This window comes from Dendrobates tinctorius, unplaced genomic scaffold (genome assembly GCF_039654945.1).
Source record: "Dendrobates tinctorius isolate UK_male_01 unplaced genomic scaffold, ASM3965494v1 ptg000183l, whole genome shotgun sequence".
NCBI classification, from domain to species: Eukaryota; Metazoa; Chordata; class Amphibia; order Anura; family Dendrobatidae; genus Dendrobates; species Dendrobates tinctorius.
Window position 1 is genome coordinate 9,364,800 of NW_027361850.1, and position 14,874 is coordinate 9,379,673.

Below are 14,874 nucleotides of genomic sequence, written 5' to 3' on the forward strand. Positions count from 1 at the left end.
TGACTCCTAAAAGAGGGAAATCTGGAACGGAAAAAGAGATACCCCCTTGAGCTTTCTTGTGCTTCTCCCGGTTGTATTTGTTTTTTCCATACTGGAGCCGGACCCCTCGGCCCGTTCGGACATGCTCTATCTTATTTTAGCTTGCTAAGTTTGACATTTACTCAGGTGTTGATATCATTCAATTGCCGTATAAGTTAACATGTGCCACTCGTGTGTCAGAAATGTTTTTTCCTGTTCTGTTATGGGAGGTATGTTTGACCCCGTGCCTCTGCTACAGACAGGTAGTTGGTTCTTGTTATATTTCTCATGTTTTATCTTAATAATTTTTAGTTTTTTTGTTATTTTTCTCATCTCTTTGTTTTTTTTTAATTTCGGTGGTTTGATGACGGAGGAATCCTTTTTATTACTTCCTTTAACAAACTATGGGTGATAAGGTGAACTTAGCCATTATGACTGTGGCCTCGTATAATGTAAAGGGCTTACGCTCCCCGAATAAGAGAAGCCAAGTAATGAATCTTTTGCATTCAAAGAAGTCTAGTATAGTTTTCATGCAGGAGACACATTTTAAAAAAGGGAGAGTCCCAGATATGTCTAGATCTCGCTACCCGACCTGGTATCACAGTGCGGGCGGTTCAGCGTCAAGTGGAGTGAGTATTGCTATAAAGAAAAATGTTCCCTTTATTTTGAGCGATTGTTTATCGGATTCAGAAGGCAGGTACATTATAGTTAAGGGCTTTTTGGCCAACACTAAGATTACCCTGTGTAACTTATATGCCCCAAATAGGAGCCAGATAGGTTGGCTGTGTAAAACATTGAATGTTCTAGAACTTTTTACTGAGGGTCTGTTGTTGGTGGGAGGGGATTTTAATGTATCTTTGAACCCAGCCCTAGATACTTCGACGGGCAGGTCGGCTCTTTCTCAGAGGGCGCTGAGACGATTACACCTTTCATTACAAAAATTGCATCTGATAGACCCTTGTAGAACGCTTTTTCCTTCGGGCAGAGATTACACTTTTTATTCCCACCCGAATAATAGCTATCACAGAATTGATTACCTACTGATACAAACAGCTAATCTCCAATTAGTTAGAAAAGCTAATATAGATATCATTTCTCTCTCAGACCACGCTCCCATTTTTCTTGACATAGAGATAAAAACTCTACCACGGCCGGCTGGGTCGAGGTCACAGAATGAGACTCTTTTGGACTCGGATTCCCACATTGAAAAACTGACAAGCACTCTTGACTTCTTTTTTCAAAATAATTTGCACTCAGGCCCGCCCTTGCCTATGGTATGGGAATCTCATAAAGCTGTAATGAGAGGGGAATTTATAGCCCTAGGCTCCTATTTGAAAAAAGAGCGAACAAAAAAGGTTGTGTCTATTCTACATCAAATTAGTTCCTTTGAGAGACTACATAAGAGATCTCAGGTAAATAAAACATTGTCGGAACTGACAGATCTGAGAACCTCATTAAAAAACCTTTTAAACATTCAATCAGCAAAAATTTATATGAGAAGTAGGCAGAAGTTTTATCTCCATGGCAATAAAAGTAGTAAGCTTATGACATCCCTACTTAAGAAACAAAAGGAAAAGACGTTTATTAGACAACTTAGAGCTTTAGATGGCTCTTCAATTCTCGGGACTGCAGATATTGCCAGGGAGTTTAAAACCTTTTATGAAAATTTATACAACTTAAATACACCTGATAGCATGCAGGAGCCAGTCACAGCCTTGGCAAAAATAAAAGAATTCTTGACCTCGCTACATCTCCCTAAAATAACTCTTGAAGGTCAGTCCTTGTTGACTGCCCCAGTTACCCCTACGGAGATCTTAGACACTCTTTCTACTATTCCGAACGGAAAGGCACCGGGCCCAGATGGTCTTCCCATTATCTATTATAAAAAGTTTATAAAACCACTGTTACCTCACCTAGTGTCTTTGTTTAATTCCTATTTAGCAGGCCAGCTCCCCCCCTAGACAATCCTTGGAGGCATACATCACAGTCCTCCCTAAGGAGGGTAAAGACCCCAACCTGTGCACTAGCTACAGACCAATATCACTGCTTAATGCAGATATTAAGATGTGGGCTAAAATATTAGCGGGCAGATTAAGCAATTTCTTACCTAAGCTAATTCATGCAGACCAAGTAGGCTTTGTAAGAGGCAGGGAAGGGAAGGATAATTCTACTAAAGTCATTCAGTCTATAATGTTTGCTAAGACTCGGGGTATGCCCTTGATGCTCTTGTCGACGGATGCTGAGAAGGCTTTCGATAGAGTGAGCTGGAGGTTTATGGAACAAGTAATGATTAAGTTTGGCTTCCCTCCTCAATATATAACAGCAGTCCTCTCGCTTTATTCTCAACCGACGGCCAAGGTCAGAGTCAACGGCACCCTGTCAGATAGTTTTGGGATTAACAACGGGACTAGACAGGGTTGTCCCTTGTCTCCTTCTTTGTTCATTTTAGTTATAGAAACTTTGATACAAAGCATCAGACAAGACCAACGTATAGAGGTACTTGACGGTGGGTCGGAGGTCACTTAAAACTCTAGCTTTCGCAGACGATTTGCTTTTCCTTATCTCCAATCCATCCCAAGCCTTCCCAATTATTCTTCAGGCCTTTCATCATTTTGGTCTCCTTTCTAATTTCAAAATTAATTTGTCAAAATCTGAAGTGCTAAGCGTTGGTCTCCCTCACTCTCAGACCTCCACCATTCGTACGCAGATTCCATTCTCTTGGGCCACTAATTCTATTAGATATTTAGGAATAATGATAACTAGAGACCCCACCAACCTATTCCACGAAAATTACACTCCTTTAATTCAAAAGGTCAAAAGCCTGATGCAGAAGTATAGCTTACCCACTTTATCCTGGATGGGTCGTATTAATGTGTTTAAGGAATATATAATGCCTATTATACTATATACCATGAACATGGTTCCGATTCGGATTCCCCTGACATTTTTTGGAACATTAAAATCCCTTATTGGAAAATTTATTTGGAAAGCTAAAAGGGCTAGGCTACCATATAAGTTTCTTTCTCGCCCTATCTCTTTTGGAGGATTGGGGGTCCCAGACCTTCTTTTATACTATAAGGCTATTCATCTCAGTAGATGGTTAAAGGTGGTGTCCTGTGCTGAAAGGGAGGAGGGGGATTGTGTTGACTGGGCTTTATTGGGCCCGAGGGGTTTGCCGTATCTCTGGACTAAGGCTAAACCGCCGGCCTCTCTTAGGTTGGATGACGTAACTACAACTACGTTGCATATTAAAAGATTGGTAATGGGAGAGTTCCCGGAAGATACTTTCCCCTCCACATTGACACCGATTGGCTCAATTCCCTATTTGTTAGAGTTAGACTTTCAAGATCCATACAATTTATGGTCCAACCTCCCTAGAGAAACGTTAAATAGTTTTTATGGTAATAGCACCTTGCGGGAGGGGTCTTGGCCACAGGGGGCGTCGACCCAACCAACAAATTTTCTCCAGAAACAACGCATCAAACGCATACTTTTACAGTTTGGACGGAGATTCCCGTCTAAATCTAATTGGTCCTGGTTAGATATTATGATTAAACTTCCGTCCCCACGGCTGAAAATTATATCTCGCATTTACTCACATCTCATCTCTCCGAATGTACATTCTAAACCCTCGTTTATACACTCGTGGGAAATGGAACTTAATACCACGTTTACAGAGGATCAAATATCTAAAATGCTGTCAAATGCTCGGGGTTTTTCCAGATGTGTACTTTTGCAGGAGAATTCTTATAAAATCTTAACTAGGTGGCATTTAACTCCAGCTAAGTTATTCCAGTTAGGCCTCGTGGATAATGATGATTGTTGGCGATGCCTCAATCCTAGAGGACATCATACGCATATATTCTGGGAATGTCCTAGATTGCGAGTTTTTTGGGAGGGAGTTGAACTAGTTCTCAAGAAATTAGGATTAATAAAGGTTGATCTTAGAGCCACGGAAGCTCTCCTTTCATGCCCGTCAAAAGATTTTTTAACAAAAAAACATGGGCTTCTTCCACTGATGTTGAGTGCGGCGAGACAGTTGATAGCTGCCCATTGGAAGGATGTAGCTCCTCCCACGTTGGGAGAATGGTATGCGAAAATAAATCAGATCTATCGTTTAGAGGAGCTGTCTAGCTGGGAAATTTATAATCATAGAGCTTTCGTGTCGACTTGGGCCCCTTGGAATAGGTATTTAGAAGACAACCCTCTTTAAGAACATTTTAGAGTTTTTTAAGTTCAACTGAATTAGGTGGCTTCTGCTTTGGGGCTCCTAGCCTCACTACCCCATACTAGATAGCCCAAATGTAATGTATGGAGATGCGTTATTTTCTGAAGTGCACCCATTCAATGATTGTGCTCATGTTGTCAAACACATGTTGTTAATGTTAATGTTGTTGATATTGTATATGAATATGTACCCTTTTCCCCTTCCCTTTCTTTTTTCCTTTTCTCCCCTACCTATTTTTTCCTCATTTTCTCCTCCCTTCTCGCCCTAAACCAGACACTATTTAATATGTCGCCAACTGTACCTGAGAATTGGTGTTGTGTTTAATGGTGATATTCAAAAATTTTAAAACAAAGAATTTACAAAAAAATTTTTTTACAAAGTCTACTGCTTCATTTTTTCTAATGGCAATTTGCATATACTCCAGAATGTTATAAAGAGTGATCAGCTTAACAGCAATTACTTGCAAAGTCAATATTTGCCTAGAAAATTAACTTTATCCCCCAAAACACATTTCAACATCATTGCAGCCCTGCCTTAAAAGGACCAGCTAACATCGTTTCAGTGATTGCTCCATTAACACAGGTGTGGGTGTTGATGAGGACAGGGCTGGAGATCAATCCGTCATGATTAAGTAAGAATGACACCACTGGACACTTTAAAAGGAGGCTGGTGCTTGGCATCATTGTTTCTCTTCTGTTAACCATGGTTATCTCTAAAGAAACACGTGCAGTCATCATTGCACTGCACAAAAATGGCCTAACAGGGAAGAGTATCGCAGCTAGAAAGATTTCACCTCAGTCAACAATCTATCGCATCATCAAGAACTTCAAGGAGAGAGGTTCCCTTGTTGCCAAAAAGGCTCCAGGGCGCCCAAGAAAGACCAGCAAGCGCCAGGACCGTCTCTTAAAAGTGTTTCAGCTGTGGGATCGGGCTACCAGCAGTGCAGAGCTTGCTCAGGAATGGCAGCAGGCAGGTGTGAGTGCATCTGCACTCTTCGAGCAAGGCCTGGTCTCAAGGAGGGCAGCAAAGAAGCCACTTCTCTCCAGAAAAAGCATCATGGACAGACTGATATTCTGCAAGAGGTACAGGGAGTGGACTGCTGAGGACTGGGGTAAAGTCATTTTCTCTGATGAATCCCCTTTTCGATTGTTTGGGACATCTGGAAAATGGCTTATTCGGAGAAGACCAGGTGAGCGCTACCACCAGTCTTGTCTCATGCCAACTGTCAAGCATCCTGAAACCATTCATGTGTGGGGTGGCTTCTCAGCCAAGGGAATGGGCTCTTTCTCAGTCTTGCCTAAAAACACAGCCATGAATAAAGAATGGTACCAGAATGTCCTCCAAGAGCAACTTCTCCCAACCGTCCAAGAGCAGTTTAACGATCAACAATGCCTTTTTCAACATGATGGAGCACCTTGCCATAAAGCAAAGGTGATAACTAAATGGCTCAGGGAACAAAACATAGAGATTTTGGGACCATGTCCTGGAAACTCCCCAGATCTTAATCCCATTGAGAACTTGTGGTCAATCATCAAGAGACAGGTGGACAAACAAAAACCTTCAAATTCAGACAAAATAAAAGCATTGATTTTGCAAGAATGGACTACTATCAGTCAGGATTTGATCCAGAAGTTGATTGAGAGCATGCCAGGGAGAATTGCTGAGGTCCTGAAGAAGAAGGGTCAACACTGCAAATATTGACTTGCTGCATTAACTCATTCTAACTGTCAATATAATCTTTTGTTACTCATAATATGATTGCAATTATATTTCTGTATGTGATAAAAACATCTGACAAACACACATAAAAACCAGAGGGCAGCAGATCATGTGAAAATATAATATTTGTGTCGTTCTCAAAACTTTTGGCCATGACTGTACTTGGGTAGACCCACCACAAAGTCCATGCCAACCATCTCCCAGAGCCTGTCCGCCACTGGTAAGGGGTAGAGTAACCCAGCAGGTCATTGCCAGGAAGACTTATTCTTGGCGCAGGAGACACACGCCTGTATGTAGTCTTTGACGTCACGAGCCATATGCGGCCACCAGTACGTCCTGGACAGAAGCTCAACTGTCCGCTTGGTACCAGAGTGTCCACCCACCCTGGACGCATGAGCCCAAGAGAGGACCTCCAGACGCAAACGGGCAGGGACAAAAGTCTTGCCCGGGGGTACAGACTCAAGGGCGACCGAAGCCACTGTCCTCAGACTATCCGATGGTACGATTAACCGAGGCTCCTCCTCCTCCACTGATACCACCGAGCGAGAGAGCGCATCGGCTCAGACAGTCTTCTCACTGGAAAGGAAATGTAGCGTGAAGTGGAACCGAAAGAAGAAGAGAGACCATCGAGCTTGGCGAGAATTTAACTGCTGAGCGGTTTGGAGATGGACCAAATTTTTGTGGTCAGTGTAAACTTGGAAGGGATAGCGAGCCCCCTCCAGGAGGTGTCTCCATTCAGAAAAGGCCAATTTCATGGCTAGCAACTCCCTGTCCCCAATGGAATAGTTCCTCTCCATCGGTGAGAAGGTCTTGGAAAAGAAAAAGCAAGGATGCTTCCGACCTTGAGCATCCTTTTGGAACAGGACTGCTCCAGCACCGACGGACGAGGCATCCACCTCTAAAATAAATGGCTTATCCACATTGGGGCAATGTAAACTGAGAGCACTAGCGAAGTGAGACTTGATGGAGAGGAAGGCCTTAGATACCTCCTCAGACCACAATTTAGGATTTGCTCCCTTCTTGGTGAGGGCAACCAAGGGAGCTACCAAAGTCGAGAAGTGCAGGATGAATTGGCGGTAATAGTTAATAAATTCCATAAAGCGCTGCACCGCTTTAAGGGAGTGAGACTCCTGCCACTCCATTACCGCCTGCAGTTTAGCAGGATCCATGGCCAACCCTTGAGCCGAGATGATATAGCCCAGGAAAGGCAATGACTCCTGCTCAAACATGCACTTCTCTAACTTGGCATATAGGGCGTTTGCCCGTAGGAGATCGAAGACTTTGCAAACCTCTCTCTGGTGGGACTCCAAATCTGGAGAAAAGATGAGAATATCATCCAGATAGACCACCACCGAAGAGGAAAGCATATCTCGAAAGATATCGTTTACAAAGTCTTGAAAGACGGCCGGGGCATTACATAGGCCAAAGGGCATGACCAGATACTCATAATGGCCATCCCTGGTATTAAAAGCCATCTTCCACTCGTCTCCCTCACGTATGCATATCAGGTTGTAGGCTCCCCGCAGATCGAGTTTGATAAATACTCTTGCTCCCCGCATCCTATCGAACAGCTCCGATATCAGGGGCAGAGGGTACTTATTCTTAACGGGTGATGGCGTTAAGACCCCTGTAATCGATGCAAGGCCGCAATTCACCGCTCTTCTTCTGCACAAAGAAGAATCCCGCCCCTGCTGGTGACATCGACTTCCTAATAAATCCCTTGGCCAGATTCTCCTTGATGTATTGTGACATGGACTCCATCTCCGGGAGAGACAGGGGATATACATGACACCGGGGAGTCTCTGTACCAGGCAAGAGATCTATAGGACAGTCGTAGGGGCGGTGCGGCAGGAGAGTCTCTACCGCTCTCTTGGAGAACACATCAGCGTACTGCTGATAGTGTTTAGGGAGCGAAGAGAGATCTGCAGGAACTACAGTGGCGGCAACCTGAACGCAGTTGCTGAGACATCTACCCTCACAGGACTTACTCCAACTAAGAATTTTCCCCGAGGACCACTCAATATGGGGAGAATGGCAATGCAACCAGGGAACTCCCAGGAGAAACTGATCGATACCCTCAGGCATAATAAGGAGGGACACTGTCTCTTGATGGGATGGAGACAGAGAGTCTTAATGGAGCAGTCTGATGGGTAATCTGCTAGAGTAATGTCGAGCCATTCACCACTCTGATGGTGACCGACTGTGGTAGCATAACCAAGGGGATTGCGTGCTGGAGAGCGAAGGCTGAGGACATAAAATTACCCTCCGCTCCAGAATCTACACAAACCTCCACCGCCAGAGTGGAGGAGCTGAACTCCAGCACCCCCTTGAAGGTTAGCTTGGAGGAAAATGGTGTGGTGTCTGGTAGCCCTCCTGTTGTTGCCACTAGATGCGGGCATTTCTCTGAGCGCTGTGGGCACCTATTGGCTAAGTGACCAGACTGTTGGCAGTGAGCGCCAGCCATGGAGGTTCGAGCTGGGCGGAACTTAGAGCCCATGTGAGGCACCTCTATAACCACCAACGACTCGGACACTCGATCGGATGGCTCCAGAGGTTTAGAGAAAGTTGGAGCCAACCTAAACCTCTGTGTGGACTGGGAGTGCTCCAACCCTTGCTCTAAGAAGCGGAGATTTATACGGGTGGAGATGGTAATGAGCTCCTCCGAGTGTCGGGAACCTCCCGAGTGGCCAGAGCGTCCTTAACGTGGTCAGCTAACCCCTCCAAAAGATTGGCGTTAGGGTCTTATCTGACCATTCCAACTCGGAAGCCAGTGTCCGAAAACGAATGGCATATTGGTTGACCAGGGATGAACCCTGTGTCAGAGCCAACAGCTGGAGCGCGGTATCGTGTGTGACCCGTGGTCCCAGAAAGACCTGCCTCAGGGAACCTAGGAACTGAGAAGCTCTCTGAACCGCGGGGTCACCACGCTCCCACAGTGGGGTGGCCCACTCCAGAGCCCTGCCAGTCAGAAGGGAAACGATGAATCCGACCTTAACCCACTCAAATCGTTCGGCCAGCAGCTCTAGCTGAATAGCACACTGGCTCACGAATCCCCTACAGGAGGCACTGTTGCCCGAGAACTTCTCGGGCTGCGGGAGGTGGGATAACATCGGTGCAGGGATGAAAGTTGCAACACTGGAGACAGCCTCTGCGGCTGCCTGAGCAGCGGCCGCAGTAACTTTCACAGCTGAGGTTGAACGCTCGAGAGCCGCCAACCTGCCCCCCAGCTGCCGAATGTGCTGCAGTAGCTGCTGTTTATACGCCATTACAATTCAGACCCTGGCGTTAGTATAATGTTAGGGCTGGCGGAACGCACCAGATTATAAAATAATAGTAGGTGCGTTCGCAGCCCAGGATCCACCGTGCAAAGGTGGTACACTGCTGCTAGATAATGGCGGACGCTCAATATGGCGGTATAATGGCGGAACACACGTAGGTTAAACGTCACCCGGTGTGTTGCTTCACAGAGCCGCCGAACTGCTAAACACAAATACAGAGCCTGTTCAAGCTCACAGAGCTCGGGGAGATGAACACTCAGTATATGGTCACACGACTCGGGCCCAAGGACACAGGACCAGCGTTCCTCTAGACCTACTGAGCGTGCGGCGTCGCAACCGCAAACGCCGCTAACTGAGGCTGACTGCAGCGGAGCGACAGTGACTGCCGCGGTACGATAGTGCCCTATAGTAGGTGACACCATCAGACGCTAGTGCTGTGGACTGATGTGCACTGTGGCCTATAGCTTAGCCACCGTCTGGTGCTGACTCTAATACTGATACCCTAACCACATGCATAATATCCAAGGGAGGGGAATCTTAAGTCATTCACCAGGTACATGCATCCGTCATCAGCCACACATATAGCAACTAGAGTCTATACTAGCGCATGGCCGAACGGCCATGCGAGTCTTTTATAGCCGAGACCTTCCGGTTTCTTCCATATCCCCCTGATGGACCAATCAGAACTGGAGAAGGACCTGAGCATGTGACTCCCGATCCCAAATGGGGAATCGTCCCATGAGCATGCTCATTGGAGCGACAGAAGGACTTAGATTCTAGAGTCTTTTGCTGCTGGCCATGGTGCATTGTCATACCTGAACCAGAGGTGGCAGCAGCAACCGATCCCACGCTGCTGGTCTGGGCAGAGCGCTGGGATCGACGAGACTACTGAGCAAGCTCCACTGCGGCCGAAGGAGAATGGGAGACCGCCGAACCCGAAGCCTAACATACTGTATGTAATCCATCCTCCTTTCCTGTCAGCTCCTGCAGTGATTTTACAGAAGCCGGCAAATGAATTACCGGCTACTCTTCTATCTATCTCTCTCTGCAATATAAATACATATTCTGTGTGTATATACAGTGCCTTGCGAAAGTGTTAGGCCCCCTGGAACTTCTCAACCTTTTCCCACATATCATGCTTCAAACATAAAGATACCAAATGTAAATTTTTGGTGAAGAATCAACAACAAGTGGGACACAATTGTGAAGATAAATGAAAGTTATTGGTTATTTTATATTTTTTTGGAAATACAAAAACTGAAAAGTGGGGCGTGCAATATTATTCGGCCCCTTTACTTTCAGTGCAGCAAACTCACTCCAGAAGTTCATTGTGGATATCTGAATGATCAAATGTTGTCCTAAATGAATAAGGATGATTAATACAATCCACCTGTGTGTAATCAAGTCTCTGTATAAATGCACCTCCTCTGTGATAGTCTCAGGGTTCTGTTTGAAGCACAGAGAGCATCATGAAGACCAAGGAACACAACATGCAGGTCCGTGATACTGTTGTGGAGAAGTTTAATGCCGGATTTGGATACAAAATGATTTCCAAAACTTGAAACATCCCAAGGAGCACTGTGCAAGCGATCATATTGAAATGGAAGGAGTATCATACCACTGCAACTCTACCAAGACCCGGCTGTCCCTCTAAACTTTCATCTCAAACAAGGAGAAGACTGATCAGAGATGCATCCAAGAGGCCCATGATAATGCTGGATGAACTGCAGAGACAGTGGGACAGTCTGTCCATAGTACAACAATCTGTCGTACCCTGCACAAATCTGGCCTTTATGGAAGATTGGCAAGAAGAAAGCCATTTCACAAAGATATCCATAAAAAATGTTGTTTAAAGTTTGCAACAAGCCACCTGGGAGACACACCAAACATGTGGAAGAAGGTGCTCTGGTCAGATGAAACCAAAATCAAACTTTTTGGTAACAATGCCAAACGATATGTTTGGCGTAAAGGCAACACAGCTCATCACCCTGAACATGCCATCCCCACTGTCAAACATGGTGGTGGCAGCATTATGGTTTGGGCCTGCTTTTCTTCAGCAGGGACAGGGAAGATGGCTAAAATTGATGGGAAGATGGATGGAGCCAAATACAGGACCATTCTTGAAGAAAACCTGTTGGAGTCTGCAATAGACCTGAGACTGGGACGGAGATTTGTCTTCCAACAAGACAATGATCCCAAACATAAAGCAAAATTTACAATGGAATGGTTCACAAATAAACGTATACAGGTGTTAGAATGGCCAAGTCAAAGCCCAGACCTGAATCCAATCGAGAATCTGTGGAAAGAGCTGAAAATTGCTGTTCACAAACGATCTCCATCCAACCTTACTGAGCTCCAGCTGTTTGCCAAGGAAGAATGGGCAAGAATTTCAGTCTCTCAATGTACAAAACTGATAGAGACATACCCCAAGCGACTTGCAGCTGTAATCGCACTAAAAGGTGGTGCATCAAAGTATTAAGTTAAAGGGGCCGAATAATATTGCACGCCCCACTTTTCAGTTTTTCTATTTCCACAAAAATTTAAAATAACCAATAAATTTCATTCAACTTCACAATTGTGTCCCTCTTGTTGTTGATTCTTCACCAAAAATTTACATTTGGTATCTTTATGTTTGAAGCATGATATGTGGGAAAAGGTTGAAAAGTTCCAGGGGGCCGAATAATTTTGCAAGGCACTGTGTGTGTGTGTGTTTGTATGTATGTATGTGTATATATATATATATATATATATATATATATATATATTATACTATCGTTCAAAAGTTTGGGGTCACCCAGACAATTTTGTGTTTTCCATGAAAATTCATATTTTTATTAATCAGATGAGTTGCCACATTGACATGGTTCGAAAAAAAGGTTTTTTATTTGAAATAATAATTTTATCCTTCAAACTTTGCTTTCGTCAAAGAATTTCTCTTTGCAGCAATTACAGCATTGCAGACCTTTGGCATTCTAGCAGTTAATTTGCTGAGGTAATCTGGAGAAATTTCACCCCATGCTTCCAGTATCCCCTCCCACAAGTTGGTTTGGCTTGATGGGCACTTTTTGCGTACCATACGGTCAAGCTGCTCCCACAAGAGCTCAATGGGGTTGAGATCTGGTGACTGCGCTGGCCACTCCATTACAGATAGAACACCAGCTGCCTGTTTCTTCCCTAAATAGTTCTTGCATAATTTGGAGGTGTGCTTTGGGTCATTGTCCTGTTGTAGGATGAAATTGGCTCCAATCAAGCGCTGTCCACAGGGTATGGCATGGTGTTGCAAAATGGAGTGATAGCCTTCCTTATTCAAAATCCCTTTTACCTTGTACAAATCTCCCACTTTACCAGCACCAAAACAACCCCAGACCATCACATTACCTCCACCATGTGCATAAGGAGGAAAAAGAGCTACTAGGTGAATATAGTAAAAATATTGATATTACTTTATTGAACAATTTATCAAAAAAATACATAATGAAATAAACATAAATTTAAACATCACAAGACTGCAGCAAGATAATCCAGGTGCGTCACAATGGAATTGCGGTGCCTTTACATGCATAAATTGCAAGGGAGAAAGTTTATGGATTAAACGTGCGCTGCTTGACAGATCACTCCTTCCAGATTATATCAATTGTACTTTTATTTCCCAACGCGTTTCGAAGTTTACACTTCTTCCTCAGGGGATGACATGTACAGACAGGCAAGACTATCACCGGTTTTATACATAGACAATTCAAAAATTGGCGCCAAAGGTCACATGTTACAGAGAAAAAAATGTCAAAGTTCGTCAGCATATAAATGTAAAAAATGGAAAAAGATATATTATTTAAAAGACAATTAATTCATTTTATTCTTTTCAGACAATTTAAAAAGGAAAAAACATGAATTCCAAGAAAAAAGAAAAAAGAAAAAAATCGAAAAAGGATCTGTATCGAACCGAAACAAAAGAGAAGGAGGTAGAGCAGGAGACCAGAGCTCAAACCACCACACTAAATGAGAAGGATGCAAGGAAAAAAGAGGGGAAAAAAAGGGGAAAGAACAAAAAAGAAGAACGAAAGCTTCCTTATGTGGAAACACAATAAAGAACTTTTAATAAAACTTTTTAAAAAAACTTTTTAAAATATATGCTCATGATAAAATATAAAACTTTATAAGCGTGTTGAATAAAAATGCATGAAATTTGATATAAGATATGTCATCAATGATTGGGAATGAAATAAAATATATAAGCATGTGAGAGAATATATATAAGTGCATATATGAAACATATAAAAATATAGAAAAAAATGCAGGTAGTATATATTAAAAATGCTTGAAAAATGTGCATAATATAAGGGTGAGACAAAAAAGCGCTCCCCAGGAGCCTGATCAGAGGGCTAAAAACGATCAGTGGCTCTCAAAGAAAGAAAGGTTGTCTCGAGGGAAAAAAGAACATCAAGACACAAAGGGACGCTGGATCGCAACCGAAGAGCAAAGAAGAGTACGGTGGAACCACACGTGTCCACATCGTGGGGCAAGAATAAAATCAAGGAGGTGTAGGGAAATCCGTATATCAGCACACAAATTAAAATTTTTTAGAGAAATGGGCACTACAACAATTAAAATACATGAGGAACAAAGGTATATAAAACAAAACATATAGCGACCAAAATTAATAAATCGCATTAGTAACAGAACAATAGAGGTTGATAATTAATAAAAACTCATCTTATTAAAAAGGATACAGGTCCACAAAAATTATTTTAAACGAAAAATGCGACCTAAATATGTTTTCACAGAAAAACTTCCGTTATTTCGTTAAGACCATTTGGTCTTAGGGTGTTTAACCTGTAAATCCAGAAGACTTCCTTCCTATTTAATAACCCTATCCTATCAGGGGTATTGACCGGTATGTGTTCAATAGGGCTGATTTTCAGACCATTTGGATTTCTATTATGTTCTATCGTACAGTGTCTAGAGAGACCATGTTGCAAAAAACCTCTTTTAATATTGTATCTGTGCGAATTAATTCTCAGATGTAACGGTTGAACCGTCCTGCCCATGTATTGTTTTCCGCATTCACATTCTATCAGATAGACCACGAAATCGGTGGTACAGTTTAAAAATTCCTTAATAGGAAAGCATTCATAGGTGCTAGTGGATTTAAAACATATATATCCTTATGTGAAATACACATACAACATAAGCAATTCTTCTTGCCACATTTATAAATGCCCTTAAGAGGGGCTTTAGCTATAGTCGTACTTTTATTATTAGCATTTATATTTTTAAGACGGCTTGGGGCTACCACACTTTTGATAGTAGGAGCCCTTCTAAACGTAACACCAGGGCTGCCAGGGAGAAATTTCTGCAGAATGGGGTCATTTAATAAAATATGCCAGTTGTTGCTCAGAATCTTTCTGATTTTAATATGTTCAGCACAAAATTGCGTGATGAAATTAGTCGTAAACTTTTTGCTTTCGGGTTTTGTTGTTCTAGTTCCATTAATTAGACACTCTTGAGATAAATTAGTGCATTTATTGAAAGCATTCTTAAGTAGATTATCAGGATATTTTTTCTCAATAAACCTGTTTTTTAATATTTCTGCTTGATCCTTAAAAACCTCCGTATCAGTGCAATTTTTTCTAA

At 43.1% G+C, this 14,874-nt stretch overlaps 1 long non-coding RNA gene across 1 annotated transcript in view; it reads left to right on the forward strand.

The window, feature by feature from the left end:
- LOC141055066 (uncharacterized) overlaps positions 1-13,435 on the forward strand; it is a 130,976-nt gene extending 117,541 nt beyond the window's left edge. The window contains exon 2 of the long non-coding RNA XR_012221469.1: positions 13,107-13,435. This is a non-coding gene — a long non-coding RNA (uncharacterized lncRNA). The remainder of the gene's footprint in view (positions 1-13,106) is intronic.
- The last annotated feature ends 1,439 nt before the right edge of the window (positions 13,436-14,874 follow it).